Genomic DNA, 21,183 nt, shown 5'->3' on the forward strand with positions numbered 1-21,183 from the left:
AAGGCTATTGCAGGTGTGTGTGTGTGTGTGTGTGTGTGTGTGTGTTGAGGCTGGTGATATGCAGTTTGTTCAGATTTTCCCCTCTTCAGGGCTCATCGTTCCCTCCCAGACACACTTCAACTCGTCTAATTTTACCTGGCTGTGGTTTCCCTCCTCTGCAGGCTACACACACACACACACACACACACACACAACATTATGCTGACATTCAGGCATGCCCGCACAATCATGTAGAGACAAAGCACTATATATGCAGAAATGCTTCAGCTACCTTCATGGAAGAATCCAGGCCTTTGAACTGAGCGTGTAGTTCAGGGGTACAACTATAATTTCTTAGATTTATAATAAATAAAAAAGAAAATGATAAAAAAAAAATGTGTCCAAAATTCAAAATTCAATAAAATAAACCCACAATTTTTAATATCGATGAGGATTTTACTATGATAAGTTTTCCCTACTTTGGCAAAAAAAGACAGGGCTCTTCAAGTTTTAATATTTGAACATGCTTTTTTCTTCTTCTTCTGTTTGTTAGTGGCCGGTTAGCTCAGTTGGTTAGAGCGTGGTGCTAATAACACCAATGTCACGGGTTCGATCCCCGTACGGGCCATTTCAAGCTTTTGGGGCAGGGATAGCTCAGTAGGTAGAGTTGGCACCCCATGATCAGAAGGTTGGGGGTTCGAATCCACTGAACGGCTACCCTGAGATACTCCTGAGCAAGGTACTGTCCCTACACACTGCTCCCCGGTGCGCCTGCTTAGTGGCTGCCCACTGCTTCACTGAGTGAATGGGTCAAATGCAGAGAGAGTAATTTCTGCACGGGGATTAATAAATTATACATTTTTATTATTAGTGAGAAATGACTCAAAGGTGGGATGTGTTATAACAGGGTAACAAACCCAGAACAATGTTTTATAAGATACGTTGTTTTTAAAAATCAGAGAAATTTTTACCATCAACAGAACTAATACACAGTTGCATTTTTTGATCATACCAATGTAACTAATACTAAAATCCAGAAACTAGTTGGCATTTTTACAGCAACAGTTCAATAGGCTATGTTGATTTGATTTTTGGCAGTGTGCATGAGGTACGCTTTAGATATATTCACGTTACACTTTGGAATTTTTAATTCTTTTGCTTGTGCCCAAGACGGTGTTTGCCAACAAGTGGTTAAGCAGGACTGAGAGATTGTTGGGGACAATTGAACCAGCATTGCTGTCGTGCTGATCACAGAAACTTAATACAGCCTTACAGTTACACAACTCCAACTCCAACAAAGACTATATAAAATCCCACTGGCTCTTTGTCAAGGGTATGTCGGCAATACTAACTTTTAGGTTAGTGGCTGAAATGCAAAAGCAAAGGTAATGTGATAGAAATGCAGCAGGTTTCACAGGATTTCTGGGAAAGCAGGTTGCAGAAAAGCGAGTTTACCAAATAAGGGAACTCAAAGAATGAGGATCATAGAGTTATACTTTACTTTACTATCTGTATCAATATGAAGGTAAATTCTCCAGAATTTACACCCTCTCGGTTGTCTTTCTCTGAATTTAGCGCCTCCTAAATTTACTGTAGCTGTGTTTATGTAGTGTATATAAGCAGTCGGGTCCCCTGGGTGGCCAAATTGCGTCTTTTCCATTATATACGATCCTACATACAGGGAGTGCAGAATTATTAGGCAAATGAGTATTTTGTCCACATCATCCTCTTCATGCATGTTGTCTTACTCCAAGCTGTATAGGCTCGAAAGCCTACTACCAATTAAGCATATTAGGTGATGTGCATCTCTGTAATGAGAAGGGGTGTGGTCTAATGACATCAACACCCTATATCAGGTGTACATAATTATTAGGCAACGTCCTTTCCTTTGGCAAAATGGGTCAAAAGAAGCACTTGACAGGCTCAGAAAAGTCAAAAATAGTGAGATATCTTGCAGAGGGATGCAGCAGTCTCAAAATTGCAAAGCTTCTGAAGCGTGATCATCGAACAATCACGCGTTTCATTCAAAATAGTCAACAGGGTCGCAAGAAGCGTGTGGAAAAACCAAGGCGCAAAATAACTGCCCATGAACTGAGAAAAGTCAAGCGTGCAGCTGCCAAGATGCCACTTGCCACCAGTTTGGCCATATTTCAGAGCTGCAACATCACTGGAGTGCCCAAAAGCACAAGGTGTGCAATACTCAGAGACATGGCCAAGGTAAGAAAGGCTGAAAGACGACCACCACTGAGCAAGACACACAAGCTGAAACGTCAAGACTGGGCCAAGAAATATCTCAAGACTGATTTTTCTAAGGTTTTATGGACTGATGAAATGAGAGTGAGTCTTGATGGGCCAGATGGATGGGCCCGTGGCTGGATTGGTAAAGGGCAGAGAGCTCCAGTCCGACTCAGACGCCAGCAAGGTGGAGGTGGAGTACTGGTTTGGGCTGGTATCATCAAAGATGAGCTTGTGGGGCCTTTTCGGGTTGAGGATGGAGTCAAGCTCAACTCCCAGTCCTACTGCCAGTTTCTGGAAGACACCTTTCTTCAAGCAGTGGTACAGGAAGAAGTCTGCATCCTTCAAGAAAAACATGATTTTCATGCAGGACAATGCTCCATCACACGCGTCCAAGTACTCCACAGCGTGGCTGGCAAGAAAGGGTATAAAAGAAGAAAAACTAATGACATGGCCTCCTTGTTCACCTGATCTGAACCCCATTGAGAACCTGTGGTCCATCATCAAATGTGAGATTTACAAGGAGGGAAAACAGTACACCTCTCTGAACAGTGTCTGGGAGGCTGTGGTTGCTGCTGCACGCAATGTTGATGGTGAACAGATCAAAACACTGACAGAATCCATGGATGGCAGGCTTTTGAGTGTCCTTGCAAAGAAAGGTGGCTATATTGGTCGCTGATTTGTTTTTGTTTTGTTTTTGAATGTCAGAAATGTATATTTGTGAATGTGGAGATGTTATATTGGTTTCACTGGTAAAAATAAATAATTGAAATGGGTATATATTTGTTTTTTGTTAAGTTGCCTAATAATTATGCACAGTAATAGTCACCTGCACACACAGATATCCCCCTAAAATAGCTAAAACTAAAAACAAACTAAAAACTACTTCCAAAAACATTCAGCTTTGATATTAATGAGTTTTTTGGGTTCATTGAGAACATGGTTGTTGTTCAATAATGAAATTATTCCTCAAAAATACAACTTGCCTAATAATTCTGCACTCCCTGTACAAGAAAAGGGGATAATAAAACCCATGTACCGTGCTGCACTAAATGAATGGCTGTAAACATAACTGTCAGGTGCCTTAGGGTCTAAAGCAGGGGTAATACAGGGGAGCTTATGGGATAATTAGATGGGGGTTTTTTTTTTTCTCTATTTTCCAAATGTACCACTAGACCAGCCTGTCTGAACCCAAGGCCCATTTCTACCATCAAGACTGTCTGTGTTGCACTTCATGGAAAATTTCTTGTTGATGCCTCGAGCCCATGAAATACAAGCACAGGTTGAACATTATTGTCTGACTTTGGGAATTCCACACATCTAAATGTTATAGCTGCAGGCTAGGTTGAAGCTCGTGTAAGAGTTTACAAGCAAACACTCATTATAACAACGTTTTTCACAATTTTCTGGCACTGAATCTTGTTTACTGATATAGAAAATAATTAGCAATGAAGATTTTCTTCCTGTACAGCAGTAAAAACATAACATGAATCAAGATTAAATCATTGTTTGACTCTTATCAGTCAGATTTAAATGTGAATCAGACATTTGTTTATGTGAAAACAACAGTTGTGGTTACTGTAAGTCAGTGTGGTGTCTCTAAATGTGATTTATAAACACACATCTCACCACTAATGACTGAATGCTGCAGTCAAGTCCTGATAAAGACTCACTGTTTGACTCATCTGTTTCAGATATAATCTGTCATGACATTTTAATTATTCGTATCTAACGGACCTTCATCTGAGATGCTTTTGAAAAATTTGGGAATTTATTTTTTACACAATGATCATACCTTATGAGCTGCATGTTTCTGTCATGGGTGTCATTAAGATTTAATCTTATCTTTGATTCACATGTCGTGACTTATCTCATCCAAACCTACGTTGAATTATCTTGACTTGTCTTTATCTACAATATCTTGACCAGTTGCTTAGCTTGTCTTTTCTTAGTCATGTGGCAAATTTCAACACCAACCAAAAGTTGGATGTAGCTTGTTGAGAGCTACGCCCGTCTTTTTTATTCAGCCCATGATCTTGACTGATCTTGCCCAGTAGAAAATGATATTTCTGCACCAACAAGGTGATTAAGAGCTCTCAGCTAAAACCCTGGCATATCACAGTTGGTGTGTAGTGTGTCCTTAAACAAATTGAGGAAACAAGAGAAGTGTCAGTCATTTCCTTAAGAAACAGAGAAAAGTCCAAAAAAAGACCTGACACAGAACCTGAGAGATGCATCTGGACCTTCAGTTGATCCATCTACTGTTCACTGAAGCCTCATCAGAAATGAAAAAGAAACTGTCATCAAAAACCGTGGACCACCTGGAGAGCATGACAATGACCCCAAACATTTTGATTTGATGGATTGGCCTCAACAAGGCAGAAACATCCCAAGAAGGGCTTTGAATGTCCTTCAAGAAGGCCGGAGAACTAATTCTGAAGACTACTTAGTGAAATGACAAGAAAGCTTCGAAATATTGACCATCAAGCTTGTTTGAATTGTACAAACTCTATTTTTGTCTTATATGTTTTATATGTATTTCACGTTTTCCTAGCAAGATATAAAGAAGAGTTGTTGCACATTTGTTTCTTAGAAGCTGCTACAGCTTTGGGGTGATGGAAAGCTTAGGTCAGGGTTTGGTTTGTGTGCAAACTGTAGATGTTCACACAGCAGGTGGTGCAGCACAAAGAAGCAAATCTTGTGTCATGTTCAAGTCCCAAACACTGGGACACAATCCAAAGCCAGGACCTCCATACATTCACACACTATTTGTGGATGTCTGCTGATTAGATCTTAAAGAGCAGAGCAGGTGAGAGAACCGAGCCACGGCTGAGTGTGCCGGGACCATCATCACCACCTCAAAACACCAGCACTGCAGCTGGGAAAACAAAGCATTCCCCAGTAACACGGAGCGCTTCTGAAGAGCCGCTTCAGATGGCACAGCTGATAGGCTTCACAGAAAGATGGAGGACGGAAAGCAAAACATCCTCTCGTCCCTCAGCCTGAGCTCTCACCTCAGCTGTGTGACATTTACATAACTGACAGCAGGTAGAAAACACCTATTAGTGCCTTTTTTAAAAAGAGCTTTGAAGTTTCAGTGGTTACAGTGTGCAGGTCTAATCATCTCGATGATGTAGCAGAGCTGAAACTGAAACACACAAAAGGACAAAAGGTGTAATCACAGATAAACGTGGGTGGAAAAATTTCCTTGAGGCGATGTGGAGAACAAGGAGTGTCAGGAGTTTGTTTTATGAAGCTGATCTGCTGGAGTTTATTCAGCCTGCAGCTACAACACCTTATTCTCTGCTGGGTCTGACCAAATTCAGGCCAAGAAAACACCAGGATAAGACAAGTTGTTATAGTCTTTTTAAGCTTATTACCACCAGAAGAAACAATGGCTCCTTTACTGGGCTGTATTTATTATGTAGGCATAGTTACTGGTTATATTTCAGAATACAAAATCAGGTTATAGACTAATCCAACTTAGGGTCATGTGAGGGACAGAGTTTATCACAGCCTACATTGTATTATTTAATTCATTATCTGCTTCCCAGCCTTTCTGGGTCTTACTGATATTTGCTCAAGGAAAGCATAAACTAATAAAGTCTGTGTGCTGAACTGCATTTCCCCCTCTTTTCAGGTCCAGATTCCTGCATGAATGCTGCTATCGGCCTTCTATATCCTCTTGTTTACATGTTACTGCAGACTTATCAATAAGCCCAAGGTCTTTAGTTGCACAGCTGTGAACAGGAATTGTTCCCGTCAACCTTGAAGTTGGCTGATTATAAAACATTCATCTTTGAACTTTGGTGGAAAAAAGTGTGTAAGTTCCCTGTGTTTCCAGGTGCTTTCTGTTATAACATCACCGCTTTTGCAAGTTGAAGAACTCTGCCTGAAGCTAATGTCTCCAGTGCACAATCGCAGGTTACGCCACCTCTCACACAGAAGCTGCTTGTTTATGACTGAGAGGTCATTAATCATAGTTCTGTGCGCTGGCTCACTCATTGCTGTCAATTTGCTGTCTACAAAGGCATTTTACGGTGAAACATCACTGGGTTTTATGAGTGGTGACTCTCATCATTTTTCTTTTTGTGCATTATAATCTGTCCTGAAAGCGTCATGAGGAGGAACCACTGTTTCATTTCCAGTGCTTGAAACAATCAGAGGGGGCGGGCCAGCTGCTAACAAAGGCTGCAAGTCTTTTAATTCACAAGGGTTTTAGTGGAAACCACAGCATGACCAGTTGAGGAAAAGCACTTTAGAAACACAATATTGCTGATGCCAGAGTATTTGTCAATGTCTTAAAACTTTTGTGGAGGGGGTGTGTACAATATGAAATGTTAATCTAGACCTAAAAGCACATCCACACCTGACTCCATGCCATAGTCTGTGAGTTTTGTGGTTATTTGGTGGCATTTTAATCATTATTTGGTCTTTTATCTGGCTGTTGTTCTTGGATTTTAGTTGGGAAGAATGGTGCGTGGTGGTTAACACTATTGCCTCACAGCTAGAGGGTCCTGGGTTTGACTCCACGATCTGGCTCGGGTGTCTTAGCGTGGAGTTTGCATGTTCTCCCTGTGTCTCTGGTGCTCTGGCTTTCTCTCACAGTCTAAAGACATGCAGTTAGTGGAGTTTGGTTAATTGTTGATTCTAAATTACCCGTAGATGTGAACATGAGTATGAGTGGTTGTCTTGCCTCTCTGGGACCAACTGGCATCCTGTCCAGGGTGAACCTTGCCTTACAGCCGTTGGTAGCTGGCATGGATTCTGTTCCCAATGCGACCCTGATGAAGAAAATTGGAATAGAGTGGATGGATTGCTTGGGTAGTTTAGTTTAGTTTGATAGACTATTACAGATATGCGTTACATGTGCTCTTTAGTGTAATTGTGCATCTTGTCATTTCGGTCATGTGACTCCTCATTTTGTTACTTCCAGTTTTATTTTTATTAGCCCTCTGTTGCTGGTGCCTTGTTATTAGTTTTATTTCTTTTGTTGTTGTCTTGATTAGTTTCACTTGTACACTGTTACCCTGGTGTTTCCACTCGCCCCGATCACCTCCTGTGCCTAAACCTCAGCTTGGATCTGTTCTTTGTGGAGTCATACTGTGTCCATGTTGCACACCTTTTTGTGTGTTCTCTCAATTAAGGCTGGTCTTTGGATTACCTGCAACACCTGAATAAAAGTTTTTTTTTCTCAGAATTCTCACAAGTCTGCATATGTGAGAAACCTGCACCTAATGGCACTGGTTATGATCAGGAAATAAAATGCAGGGACTTTATATAGGAATTAGGATCCTTCCTTTCTTTACCTCCATTTTTGACAAAAGGAACCTTAGTTGCAAGAAAAAGTATAATATCCTGAATATTTTGTCTACTCTGTATACACTGATAGTAGGCAGTGTGGAGATCAGGGAAATTATTTTACTGCTATTGTTAATAATCATCATTACCATTGCATTAATAATATAATCTACAGTATTGATATTGCATTCAGATTTTTAAACAGTGTGTCTTTCAGAAAGACTAAGTGGCAGGCTGACAGGAAATTGCAGGTTTGCAGAGTGTGCCTTTTGCAGAAGTGAAACCGAAAGCAGAGTCTAAGTGCAGGTTATTCTGAGGATTACATGTAAGGATGAGCCTCTGTTCTGGTGAAAGGTCAGAAGTGCAACGGGTGAGATGAGAGAGCATTTAAGGACGACACATACACACACACATACACAGTAGATAGACGCATTTATAGGTGAGAGGTTAGTTATGTTTGCTCACAACTGTGAAAGAGGAACAGTTTCTTGTTGTCTCTGCAAAAAGAGGAACAGTTTCTTGCAGGATGAGTGTCTTGTCTTCCAGACGAGAAGTGAAAGTCAGAAGGGACAGGAAGTACCTGCCGTGAAGACGGAGACAATGTTCTTTTCAAACTGTGTTAAAAGTCATTGTGGTTTTGATCTGACCTATGTATGAAATGGATCTGACGTTGAGGGGGCGTCATTAAATTCAAACCCTGATGGTATAAAATATCTGTTTATGCTTTGATTAAGTCGAAGATCAGCCCTGTCTGCGAATGGAGCTGGTCTTCCCACGCGTGTATTTCATTAAAATCAATTGTTTGACCAAGTTCTGGACCAATGGTTGTTTGTACTCTCCTTCCTCAATATTTGAACCTTAACAGCAGACAATCTGCTTTCTTAACCTTCATGGTTTCCTTCTGCAAATATTTATCAGCTTCCTCTCCAGGAAGGCTCTCATCCTGTGGATGATCTGCAGCCATCCTCCACCTGCTTTAGGTTATGGTAAGAATAAAGTATAACAAATTGCACCATTCGATGAAGATGACTGAAGCAGCAGCTTTAAAAAATAGACTAGGAGGTCGTGAATCGATATTCTAAAATGTGTCACCAAATGCAGGGTTTCCACGGTGTTTGTGGTTTTAGGGCCGCCTGATTGTAGCAACATTAATAACTGTTATTTAACACGACTCAGCAGCTGAAGTCGTTTTCTGATTCTTGTTCATCACTTGTCTGTCCTTCTCTCATGTTGGCTTTGATTAACTTAACTTGCCGTGGCCTGTAAGAAGAATGAAAGTGGGGTTTTAGAGAAGGGTGGAAGTTCTCTTCTGGAAAGGAAAAACACTGTCACAAAACAGAGTAGAGAAAAATAACTGGTTTATCCTGATTACCTTGTAATTGTCTACCAGTAAATCGATCATGTTGGCATCTCAGATGGACAAAACAAGTGGTTTTTAAACTTATTCTTATTCAACTTATTCTTCAGGGACCACCAGTGTACCTGGTTGATGTCTACAAAACACTGTTGGGCATCTGAGCCGATTACTTTAGTTGATGTGAGTGAAACTGGCCTGACATCTTAAAGGCGACACAGAGGAATTATGAAGGATACAGAACGGATGGTTTTCTTGACTAGATTTCTTGAGTTTGTGATGTTTGGGTTTGATATCCCATGTTGTACTCATGTTGTGCTTTAGGAACACTAGTTCTTATTTCCTCAGCTTTGCTGCCTACACAGTACCAAAACTAGGCCTAAACGCAGTATTTTTGTTGGAGCGGGACGGTGTCTGATGTTCGTATCGTGTATTTGAGAAGCTCTCTTTTGTGCGCCTCAGTGCTTTTGTGCTCTTTGTCATTTTATGACTCAGTGAGAGCGCCACAACGCTTATGAGGACTGAATTCCAGTATCTGGGTTGCAGGAATTTGAACCTGCAGCACTTGAGGCCTTGAGTTCACGTCCCCTCGAGCTCCTGCTGCAGAGTGTCTGACAGGTGAGACCACAGCGAGGATTTTGGCATGAAGATAATATCACAGATGTGGGCTGCTAAATCATTTTCTTTTTCTTTTTTTTTTAACTTTTAATCATTTAGAACGCCAGGTTATTGCTTTTTAATTTTCTCCTGTCAGTCAGCTCATTAGAGGCGTCACTTCTCATTTATTCTTGCTGTCACATTCAGGAGGAGCCACCAAGCTTGACGCCACACTGCTTAATGTCTCTTTACCACCTGCTTTCTTTAACAGATCTCCTCAGTTGGGGATTGCCCAAAAAAGGAGTCGACTGTGTTGCCTTCAAGCTCCCGTGCCGCTTCGTGAATCCCAACCGTCTCACCCCCTCTTGTTTGTAAATGCCCTGCTCGTGTTCGTGCCAGAAACTCACTTTGACATACCGCAGGGGGGGAGGAGGAGAGAGGAAGAGGAGGGGGGGTTGGGGGGGTCATGGGTGTTGATTTCTGCTGAGCTTCTGCTAAAGATGCCCTGCAGGGAACTTTCTTTTATTCTGCTCGTTGACTTTGGAGAATTTGAGTTATTTGATAACTGGGAAAAAGCAGCCAGGAGCACAGTGAAATGTTGTTATCGAGATACACGTGTAAGTACAAGTTGATTTCTTAGTTTGTGCATTAGTTTTTCTTGGTACGACTCCAAAAAGCAGGTGGGAGCATTTCTTTTATTTTATTTGGCATCAAGAGCCTCTTTAAAATAATAGCTGCCCGCATTAACGGTGAGTGATGTGCGGGTAAACGCATTCAACTGTAAATTTAAGACAAAATAATAAATTCATTTAAAACTGTGGCACTCCCATCTGTTGCTAGAAATCGAGATATAAATCACATCAGGCTAACTGCAGGTTAAATGAATGACCTGTGTCCTGATGGTATTCAAACCTCATTCAGCCCTGGGCGTCCAGGCTGGTGGATTTAGGTCCATAAGTTTATGAACACTTTTTTAAGATTTTGACTCTGTGTACCACCACGGTGGGTTTTTAATCAAACAATCAGTGTGTGACTAAAGTGCAGAGTTGAATCTTCAGTTCAAGAGGTTTAACAGAAGTATTTAGGCATCACAGCTGTTTTTATATACACTCCTCATTTAAAAGTAATTGGACAATTGACTAACAAGCAGTTTCTTGTCTAGTTGAGGTCTGTTCCTTCATTATTTCACAAGATATGAGGCAGGTAAAATACCTGGAGTTGATTCCAGGTGTTGCATTTGGTAGGTGTTCAATGAAATTGTCAATATGGCATCCCAGAGAGATGTTGGTGCAAGTGAAGAAGGGCGTCATCAGACTGAAAATCCCCCCAAAAAATCTGATAAAGAGATGGCAGAAACCTTAGGAGAGGCCAAATCAATAATCTGGTACATTGTTAAAAAGACTGAATGCACAGACCAGCTCAGCAACACCAAAATATCTGAAAGAGAACAGAAGATAACCAAAGTAGATGATCACAGAATTATTTCCATGGTTCAGGAAATCAACTTCACAGCATCTAAACAAGTAGAAAAACTCTCCAGACTTCGACAGTTTGCAAAGTTCTAGAAAAAAGTCCTTGGACAGTCAAAACCAGAATTAACTACTTTAACTGCTACTACTAAGATGATGTCCTTCATAGTGCAGTGGAGGAACCTAACAGGCAAAAGATTCCCAGTTTGATCCTGGGAGGAAACACAAATCCCTTTGGGATTGCATCTGGGAGGGCATTTGGTGCCAAATCAAGGATGTGGAGCTACCCATTGTGGTGACCCCTTGTGAATAATTGAGCAGCTGAAAGTAGCCTCTCATTTCTACTACTAAGATAAAATAATTTTGAACGTCTGGAAAATACGGTCCGTGTCTTAAAATTGTTGCAATTTCTAAACAGCTAATGGAAAAGTGTAATATAGTGTTAGCCGAAAAGTACAGTTATAACCTTAAGTATATCGGCATCGTAAGAAAGTGAGGAAAAAAATATTTGCACTTTTTGACTCCATACGAGTCAAAAGTACAAATATTGGTTTTGTTTTATTTTTGTTTTTTTACTTTTCAATGTTTTTAAATAATTAAAGCTGGCGTTCTCAAAATGTGACCCGCAGTCCAATGGTAGCCCACCGAAACCATTTTTCTGGTGACGAGATCTTCAAGGAAAAATTAAGATTCAACACTTTTTGCCTGTTACTGTTTCTAAATCAGCAGAGAATGAGAGCGAGTAGGTCATTAACAAATACAGCCAGGGTCACGATACAAAACCTATTTTTAGTGACTTCTAAGTATTAAATTAAATGTTGGTCTTGTTTCTTTACAGTTTGATAATTTTTAATGGTTAGTTGACAGTTTGTAAATTAACTTCTCACTCTGGCATTACTTCTTGAGTTTATTTGACCAATTTAAAGCCCAGAATGATGGTGATTTGACTCTTTGTGCGATTGTTTTTGCATTTTTAGAAACTACACTGTGTGCGCTTTTTGCAGTCATGCTGAAGCTGCCTCTGGTAATGTATTGTAATATAAAGTATGCAGTTATTAGTACTTATCTGATCTTATTAAAGAAGAACAGAAAGCTTTTAAACTGCTGTAAATGTGACCCCTGCAGCCTCTGTGTTGCTGCCATCTGCTGGGCCAGTCAAGTACTGTCAATGAAAGGACATGACAGAAAGTATGTGGACGTGCTGCAGATGTTGACCTGAAATGAATAAGCAAGAAAAGTTGATTTTCAGAGTAAATCTGATTGTGTTTTACGTGTTTCTGGAGTTTAACAGAGAGGAAACAAGACAAAAGGACGAAAGTTAAAAAATAAAACAGAGTCAGCAAATTCAGTATTTATTAAATTAAGTGAAATTTAAAGATTTAGAATATTATAACATAGTTCTAATTATTTGCAGTAGACAATTACCTCTTAACGTCCAGAATCTGTTTAACATGAGATGCAACAAATACACATCACATTACACCTGATGGTAGAACTAACATAATGTAATTGTAGCATAGCAAAACTTTAAAAAATCATACAGAAATAACACAATTATCCAGTATTGTGGTAGATTTAGAGTGAAGATGCTTTGAATACAAAGATTTGACATGAATGGTTTGGGATGATTTTGTATTTCAGTCAGAGCTTTAGCTTTAGCTTCAGTCTACAGACTTTCAGTTTGTGACAGCAATTAAAAAAATAAAGATGAAGATGAAAATAAAATGACAGGCAGAGAAGGAACTTCAGAGATGAAATAGTTTTTCTAGCATCTTAAATCCATAATTAAACATTCCTTTGAGATAGAAGATAAGAAAAACTACATATGCTATCTTAGTGTACACATTTGGTCACATTAGTGCACTTTACCTCTGCATCAGGACTTACGATTTTGCTATGTTTGTCATAAATTTTGAAAGTGCTGCTTTCCCAATGCTAATATGAAGTTTGAATTAGATGTTAGAAGTTATATCTCACTGCTCTGATGTGAAATAGACACATTTATCTGTATCTCGGCCTCAGTTTTCTTTCATGGTGTTGCATTTTAATGGATTAAATCTCCATATTTGGAGGCTGACTCACCCTGCAAAGTTCACTCCTGTCACCAGCAGATTTATTCCAGCGTTTATATCTTTGCATCTGCTGCACAGACCACCAACATAAATGGCAACATCATTTGAGCCTCTTCCTCACACATCTCATCTTCCATCTTCGATATTTTGTGTAATAAATAAATGAAATGATCTTGTTGGACCGGGAACTTCGTGCTCTCTCTTTGTAATTGCTGTGTCGTATTTCTATCTGACTGAACTCGCTTCCCACAGTTAACACGGATGACTGTCTCGCTCTTCCCCATCTGCTCTGGTGTCGACCCGCAGTTGTTGACAAAGATGCACCGAAACACTTGATAATGAAGCCTCTGTAGATCTTTTTTTGTTTAAAGTTTGAGCCAAGGTGAGGCTGACATCTTTTCGGGACCTGCTGTTTGGCAAAGCCAGATATGTTTTCAGAAGCGTGAAATTTATTAGGAAGAGTCATGAAACAAAGCAGCGTCTAGTTGGGGCTTGTTGCAGAAGTTTCCTCTCCAAACCTCTCACGTGGTCATGTTTAACCCTCTCAGGCTCAAATTAAGTTTTAGTTGCTAATGCACAACCAAGTCCTTCAGTGGTACTTCTGAGTAAAAAAAAATCATAAAATATGTATGTGGGGTAATCAGGTTGTTAGTTTTTAACTGTTGCAACTGAGTTACCTGAAATAAAAAGAAGAAATGCAGTTTTAGGTATTAAGTTTTCTTCTTTCCTCCTCCAGTAATCACCATGGTTGTCATGTGAGCTTTAGGAGGAACATGCTGCTTGTATGATGTGGCAACAGCAGAACAAATGTCACTGGTGCTTCAACATTCAGCTGCAGCTCACCACATATGACTGCACCTCGCTGTAGCTGCATGCGAATGTATGTGTGGAAGTGTAAATGTAAGCAACAGCTGCCTTCATAATAAAACACAATGCACAAAGGAAGCATGCCCGAACGCAGCCGTGTGTTTACTTACCCTGCTTGTGGCCCTGTGCAGGTCAGACACAGCTGACAGCTGACGGTGATGAAAAGTGCTGGGAACGCACAGGGAGCGTTAGCACGTATGTTTGAGAGCCTGCAGGGGATTTATGGTGATGTATGATGGACACGGAGAAAGCGTTGGGGGTTGTGTTATTTGAAAGAAAAAAACTAACCTGATGTTTTTATATTTTTAATTAAAAGAAAAGTATTTTCTTGGTTTTTAGTCAGAACAATGCATCGATGCGTAAATGTGAAAACAATAAATAAAAACTTAATAAAACTCTAGTTTATGAAGTTTGTGTAGTTTTTGATTCAAGTGTCTGTTGTTAAGATGCAAGCTTTAATTCCCTGCTGATGAAAATCAACAGAAACCTCATCAAAGAAGGAGCTTTGTCACAAAAGAGAGACAAAAAAACGCAGACAGGAAGTCTGTAACTGCCTGTAATTACTGTAAAGCTGAAACATGAGTGTTCTTTGGTGCACTTGGTTTTTCATTTTTTTAATGTTTTAGTCATATTTGTTACTACTGTACTCCTCAGTATGTCTGGCTTCAACCACGATTTTACTAATTTCAGCTGGAAAGAAATTAGTAAACAATGCAAGCAGAACCTTTCTCATATATCCAAAGGGGACTGTGTTTGCAGTTAGAATGTTTTCTGTAGATAATAAATCTCTTTGGCATAAGATCTGCAACAAAAAGTGCTTCTGGTAATAGAAAATTGAGTTGTAAAAGGTTTTTATAAGCTAGTTTAAACCTGATTTTTTTGCTTTTGTTTATCTTATGCTCTTTTTATGAATTCCTCTCCCAAGGTGACACCTGTTGGCAACAACTTTTTATGAAACTCAGTGCTCAAACCGGTGCTTAAAGAATCAAGAACACAAAATTGGTCCAAAAACCTCTCATGTTCAGCTGTTTTTTGTAAAAAGATAACAATGTTAGCCTTTTCTGCAGCTATAGGGGATTTATGGCATCACTCTTGGCAGGAAGCAGTGCTTAATCAATGGAAAAAAACACAAACTTTGTCCAAAAACCTCTCATGTTTAGCTGTTTCCCACTTTTTCTTTGGTCATTTTAGCCTTTTTGGCCAGGGTGAAGGGAGTATCTGCCATCAAACAAGAAGACAGCCGCATGTAACTACGACGGTGTTTGCTAGTTTACCTTACATGCATTAATTTAATAACGTGGTTAGCCTAAATCGTGTGTAATTTACGCTGAGGTGTAAATTACACACGAACAACATTAAGCTACTCACGCAGAGAAGAACGGCTGCTGCTGCCATCATCATCCGTCATCATTTCTGCTACACTGGCAGGGCTAGGGGCCAGGACTTTCCTCTTTGGGTTTTTGGGGGATGTTGCTAACTCCGGTTTGGATAACAGGCAACCCACCCGCAGTAGATGTGCCCGGTGTGAGGTCTCGCAGCAAACTATCAAATACGGCGCATTTCTCGGCTTTTAACAAAATGCTATACGTCGCCAGGTGTATCATCAGATTCGAGGAGTTACCTCCTTTGCACAGTATCACCTTAAAGCACTTGTTGCAGGCTGCTGAGTTTGCATATTTTGCTGTGAAGTACAGCCAGACGTTTGACCGCTTCGCCTTGGGCATTTTTAATCTGTAGCTCTGGTCTAAAAGAACGTACGTACCTGGGCCCGCCTACTATCCTTGCAAAGGTAAAATGATTGGCTAGAATCCAAAGTGTATGACAGGAAAATAAGCACCGAAATGTGCGCTGCTTTTCGGTCTGGTTACTACCGTTTATGTCAGAACTGGTGCCGGTACCCATCCCTAGTAAGGATTTAAAATATATTTATGTATATAACCTGTAGATCTTTAATAAGGGGGATGTAAAGTAAGTTGGCTCAGCTGTTAATATTTTTAAATGGTTTATGTACAAGTAAGTAAAAAAACATCCACAATACGGAAACACATAACTGTAAAGACGCAAGTTCATAAATGAAGAAAAGCATGTTGAAGAATTAGTGTAGATATTTAAATATGAACCCTAAACTGTTCTAGAGAAACACGACAACGTACTGTGCAAAATTCTTGAACCACTCCCCGTTGCCTCCGTTTAGGAGGTTATGTATTTGGAAGCATTTGCATGTCATTCTGTCTGTAAACATAATAGCACAAAAAGTTTTAAATGAATTCTGATAAAACTTTCTAGAGGTGTAATTCATGATTTAACAAGTGGGGGCGCTGACTAGTGATGTGCGATACCACTGATTTCCTTTCCGATCCGATACCAAGTAAAATTCGAGGTGGTATCGATGATTCTGATCCGATACTGATACTTTGTACAAAAACTTATTTTATTTATTCTATTTTTCATTGTATCTCAAATTATAGCTTCATAATGATTACAGGACATCAGATTACTTGTTCTTATCGCTTAATAATGCAGAATTATCATATAGAAATAAAAAAAACTGAAGTTGTGCGCTATTTGAACACGTTGCCTGTCTGCAGCACTAAAGGACTCCGTGAGAGACGTCTGTCTCGCCCTAGCAGCACCTGTCCCTGTCCTCCTTTTCAGTTCGCCTCAACATACACTTGTCATATTCTGTGATATGATTTATTCTGAGGTGTTTGACGAGGTTATCGGTGTTGCCACAACACCTCACTGTCTTGCCACATTTATCGCAAACCACGTCTCGGCTGTTTGTGGAGGTAAAACACGTCCACACATGACTCCGTTTATGCTCAGCCGTTGTTGTGAGTGCGCATGTCAAGGGGCTGCAACACATTTATACAGCCGTATTTCGCACATGACTATGAAAGGCGGAAGAGGAAGTAGTTCTTCCACTGTAGACAATCCGAATGATATAGTGTCTTTCCACTGTGTTCCTGTTAATGATAAACTACAAATTTACCCTAAATTACTAAAATATTGATATTTGAATATGAGAATCGATTCTAGAACATAAATGATTGGTATCGGAGGAATCTATATTTCAGTATCGATCCGCACATCACTAGTGCTGACCTTTTTGCACAGGGCCAGGTAAGTTAGGAAAGCCTTTTGCCTTATTAATGAAATCAGTATTTAGAAACTGCATTTTGAGTTACTCTGGTTATCTTTGTTGAATATTTTGTATTGAAACAAGTGTGAAAGCAAAGAAATCCTACTTTTCACAGCACTGTAAACTGTATTTCACATTGTATATGTGTGTTTGTGAATGCTTCAATAAATTGCTGCAGCTAGTTACATTTATATTTTACTAGCAAAGATATAAAGACACAAGAGGTGGCTCTTATTTCATGCACAGCTTGTTAGTTGTGTTATTTCTAGGCAGCAGAGTATTTCAACTTAGCGTTTCCAGTTTCAGTGTGATTGGGCAGCACAGCCTATGTTAAGTATTGTATTTAAATTTAACAAATAAACAGGTAATAGCAGTTTTTCAAAGCTAGCCTTATAAACAAACATGCAGTTCTGCTTCTAAGAAAGTTTTTTCTTGATTGGAGAGCCCACTGTGACACCCACTGGTGCAAAACAGGAGGAGGAAGGTGCTGCAACTACTAGTGAGGAGTGACAAAAGAAGCAGAAGCGTGCAGTATCACCGTAATGAAGGTCAAATAAAAGCACAGATTCTAAAATGTTGTATGAGTAGCAGAAGAGAAACAATATTTCTGTACAAACTCCAGTGTTTTCCTTCAGTTTTCTTGATCTTTTTCTTGATCTTTCACAAATGTGTTAAAACATAGTCCAGTATCCAGCCTATTCAATTCAATTTTAGCTTATTTTATTTATATAGCTCCAAATCACAACAACAGTTGCCTCAAGGCACTTTATATTGTAAGATAAAGAGAAAACCCCAACAATCATATGGCCCCCTATGAAGAAGGGCTTTGGCGACAGTGTCAAGGAAAAAAAGTCCTTTAAACAGGAAGAAACCTCCAGCAAAGACACACTGTGGAAGAGAGCTAGAGATCTGATAGCAGTCTGATTGCAAAGTGCTCCAATCGGGTGATACGGTAGTATGAGGTCGTTAAGATAAATGGGGACTGATTATTCAAGACCTTGTATGTGATTTGAAGGATTCCAAATTTGACTCGAAATTTAACAGGGAGCCAATGAAGAGAAGCCAATATGGGAGAATTGAGATTTTGAGCAGAATGAGCGGCACATTAGCTGGTCATTTAACAGCATTTTACAAAGCAGCCTGGTCATGGCTCTTAAATGTCAGTTTTATGGCTTTCCCTGCTGTAAATTTGACATCTAGGATTTTTGGATGGTCAGACTGATAAAATCAGACACTTGGAGACACCAGGTTTTCTTAGATTTTGTTGGCCTAATGATCAATTAATAGCCTTAATTACAGCACCATTAGTTTGGCAGTACAAACAGGAGCCCCTTAATGAGGCGGATTAGCAGATTATAATCTCTTCTGTTGCTGGTCTGCTCAGGAAAATAGGAAGATAAAGAAATTAATGATGCATTAAAGAAAGCAAAGTTTCACCAGAGTAAACTCCAGTGACTCTAATGTTCTTCAGCAGTGTTCTTTAGCAGCAGTTATGTTGCATGAATGCACAAATGATGGGGATAAGGCAGCGTGTCGTGCAGCGTGGGTGTGGGAGGTCCACCAGCTGGAATGTGTAACAGCTGGTTGTCCGAGTTTGGCAGATGCTGGATGATGAGGGGACTCTGGGCCATGTGGAGGAGGAGGAGGAAGAAGAGGAGGAAAGGGAGGAGGAGGAGTGTTGGTGGAGAGGAATCCTTTTGCCCCAATCGCCCGTCTGTGAGAACCTGGAAGGAGTGCTTTTTCCGAGGATTTTCTCCGATGAGGCAATGGAGTCGGTCTCTCGGGAGGGCAGCTGCTGTCTCTCATTCATCCCTCACATTGCTGCTCAGCCTCTCTCCAGCTGCGTTCACGCTGTTTATCCGATTATGTTCCTCCCAAAGCTTCAGAAAGTAGACTTGGTGGTTTAATTTTTGGTTACTGTAGTTACCAAAAATTAAAACAGAGGCATAAATCAGACATCTAAACACACCGAAGCCATCGGCGCTGTGTGACTGAACCTCCCTTGTTTTCCCTTTTCTTCCTGAGAGATGAGATAATTTCTCTTGCTCTGTCACTCACCGTGCCCTTGCTATTCTCACCATTTTAGCCTGTCAGCTGCTGTGCTCAGTTATCCCACCTTTTTCCTCCTTTTGTCCCTTTTTCCCACTCTAACATGAAATCATGCAAAGTAGAAGTACAAAGATCTTTTACTTAAAAGTAGAAAAGTTTTTAAAATACTGCATGAACAGTATGAATCCTGGAGTGAAATGCTTCCATTGTTATAACTCTGCTGTTACAGTGTGCTGTCCTTGCTTGTACTGTTGCATAGTTTAGTGTACTGATCTGAACCTGGGGACCACGAGCCCTGAGTACCGAGTACTTCTTAACTTTCTCTAGTAGTTGGTTTGGAAATGTAGCTAAATTTTTGTTTGAATAAAAACATGAGAGAAGGAAAAAGTAACACATTCAGAAGTGTATTTTGTATTTTTATGTTGTTTAAAAATCAAAAATATGAGCTAAGCAAAGTAATGAATTACAGAAAACAAAAAAAAAAAAATCCTGGGGCAAATTTTACTTTTTTTTTTTGTTGCCTTTGTGTGTTTGTTTACATTAGTAAATCTTACATTTAAATTTAAAGTAGGAAATAGTGGACATTTGGAAGCTAGAGGGCACCATTCACACCATATTAAAAAAATATATAACTTTTACTCTTAAGCTGAGTTTTTATTGACTGTTTACTTCCCTTTGCACTCACTTCCTTTGACAAAATCTGTTTGGTAGGATCAACAAGGGTTTAAGGGTTTTGAAGATTTCATTTTCATGGGTGACTCAGAGACTCGGAGAAGACTTGAAGATAAACTGTGTTGCAGACATAAAATATACTTCAACTGAAAGGGGTCATTTCTCAGAGCTGTGCTGACTGTAACAATAAAATGAAATGATTTGTGTCCACAAACTTGACCAGATTACTTTTGCTTTGCCATGAGAGGGACTGAAATGTGCAGAAGCTGAAAAAAAAGTGTATTTTTGCGTGATTGTGAAGTTTAATGCTCAAACTTATGAGCTAACGCTGCCATTTCGTCTTCAATTATTGATTCATTTGTTTATTTTAAAAATTTCAAAACCCAAGGAAACAAAACACTGTCAACTGTCATTATCACTTTAACATGAGGATATCTGCACATCTGTAGTGTCACCAGATATGCTGTCATAAACAATTAAAAAAGGACAAATATGAACAGATTAAAGATATTCACAAAACATAATTTTGGCCTGTTATTTTTATATCTTAACTTAAGCTTCTCTGTAACAAAAACATATTTTTTAAGATTGAAGCAAAAGTTTCTGTAATGATAACTGTCGAGTTATGTACAAGTGCAGTTCCAAAAAAGTTGGGACTCAAAAAGCGAAAATGTAAATAAAATCAGAATACAGTGACTTGCAAATCTCATAAATCGAAATTTTATTAACATTAGAGTATAGAAAACATATTAAGACATTTTACTATTTAACCCTTTCATGTATGAATTATGACATCTTTAGGCATGAAAAGATGAATAAAAATACTTAAGAAAGAAATCCTGATTGAGGTTGTCATAATTCATGCATGACAGGGTTAAATAACAATAATTACAATAAAACACATCATACATCTATAGTAGCATTAAACAACCAGTGGGTGGCAGGGTATGGAGTGACACATCACTGTCCAATGTAGTGGTTTATGTGCAAGTATACCATCAGCACTGACACAAATACAAGAAAACAGACTTTGAATAGCTGTCCACTGTAGTGACCACTATGCGTGAAAGGGTTAAATGAAAATATTCGTTCATATTGTATTTGATGAAAACAACACATCTGAAAAAGGTTGGGCCTTGTTTACCCCTCAGTAGCATACTGCCATCTTTTAACAACAGTCTGTAAACGTCAAGGAGCTGAAGGAGAAGAGCCGACGGACTTTTGGAAGAGGAATGGTGTCATATTTTTCCTCTCATGATGCTCCGAATGGGTACAGTTGCCTGACTGGTCTGCAACTGGACTCTTAATCTGTGCTGCTGTAACAGATGTAGTATGCAGTTTAGCACTGTATAGCTGGAATATGTGAGACTTTCCCTTAAAAAGACGTTGTCTGGATGGGACCATATGCTGCTCTAAAACCTGTATATATCTTTAAGCATTGATGGC

At 39.6% G+C, this 21,183-nt stretch overlaps 1 protein-coding gene and 1 non-coding gene across 2 annotated transcripts in view; both read left to right on the forward strand.

Annotated features, from left to right (window-relative positions):
- LOC146361180 (uncharacterized) overlaps nucleotides 1-21,183 on the forward strand; it is a 56,623-nt gene that overhangs the window by 2,476 nt on the left and 32,964 nt on the right. The window lies entirely within an intron of this gene.
- trnai-aau (transfer RNA isoleucine (anticodon AAU)) lies at nucleotides 534-607 on the forward strand. The gene has a single exon. It is a non-coding gene; the product is annotated as a tRNA-Ile (tRNA).

Source organism: Perissodus microlepis, chromosome 23 (genome assembly GCF_051167445.1).
Source record: "Perissodus microlepis isolate ML-2025 ecotype Zambia chromosome 23, ASM5116744v1, whole genome shotgun sequence".
Taxonomy (NCBI): Eukaryota; Metazoa; Chordata; class Actinopteri; order Cichliformes; family Cichlidae; genus Perissodus; species Perissodus microlepis.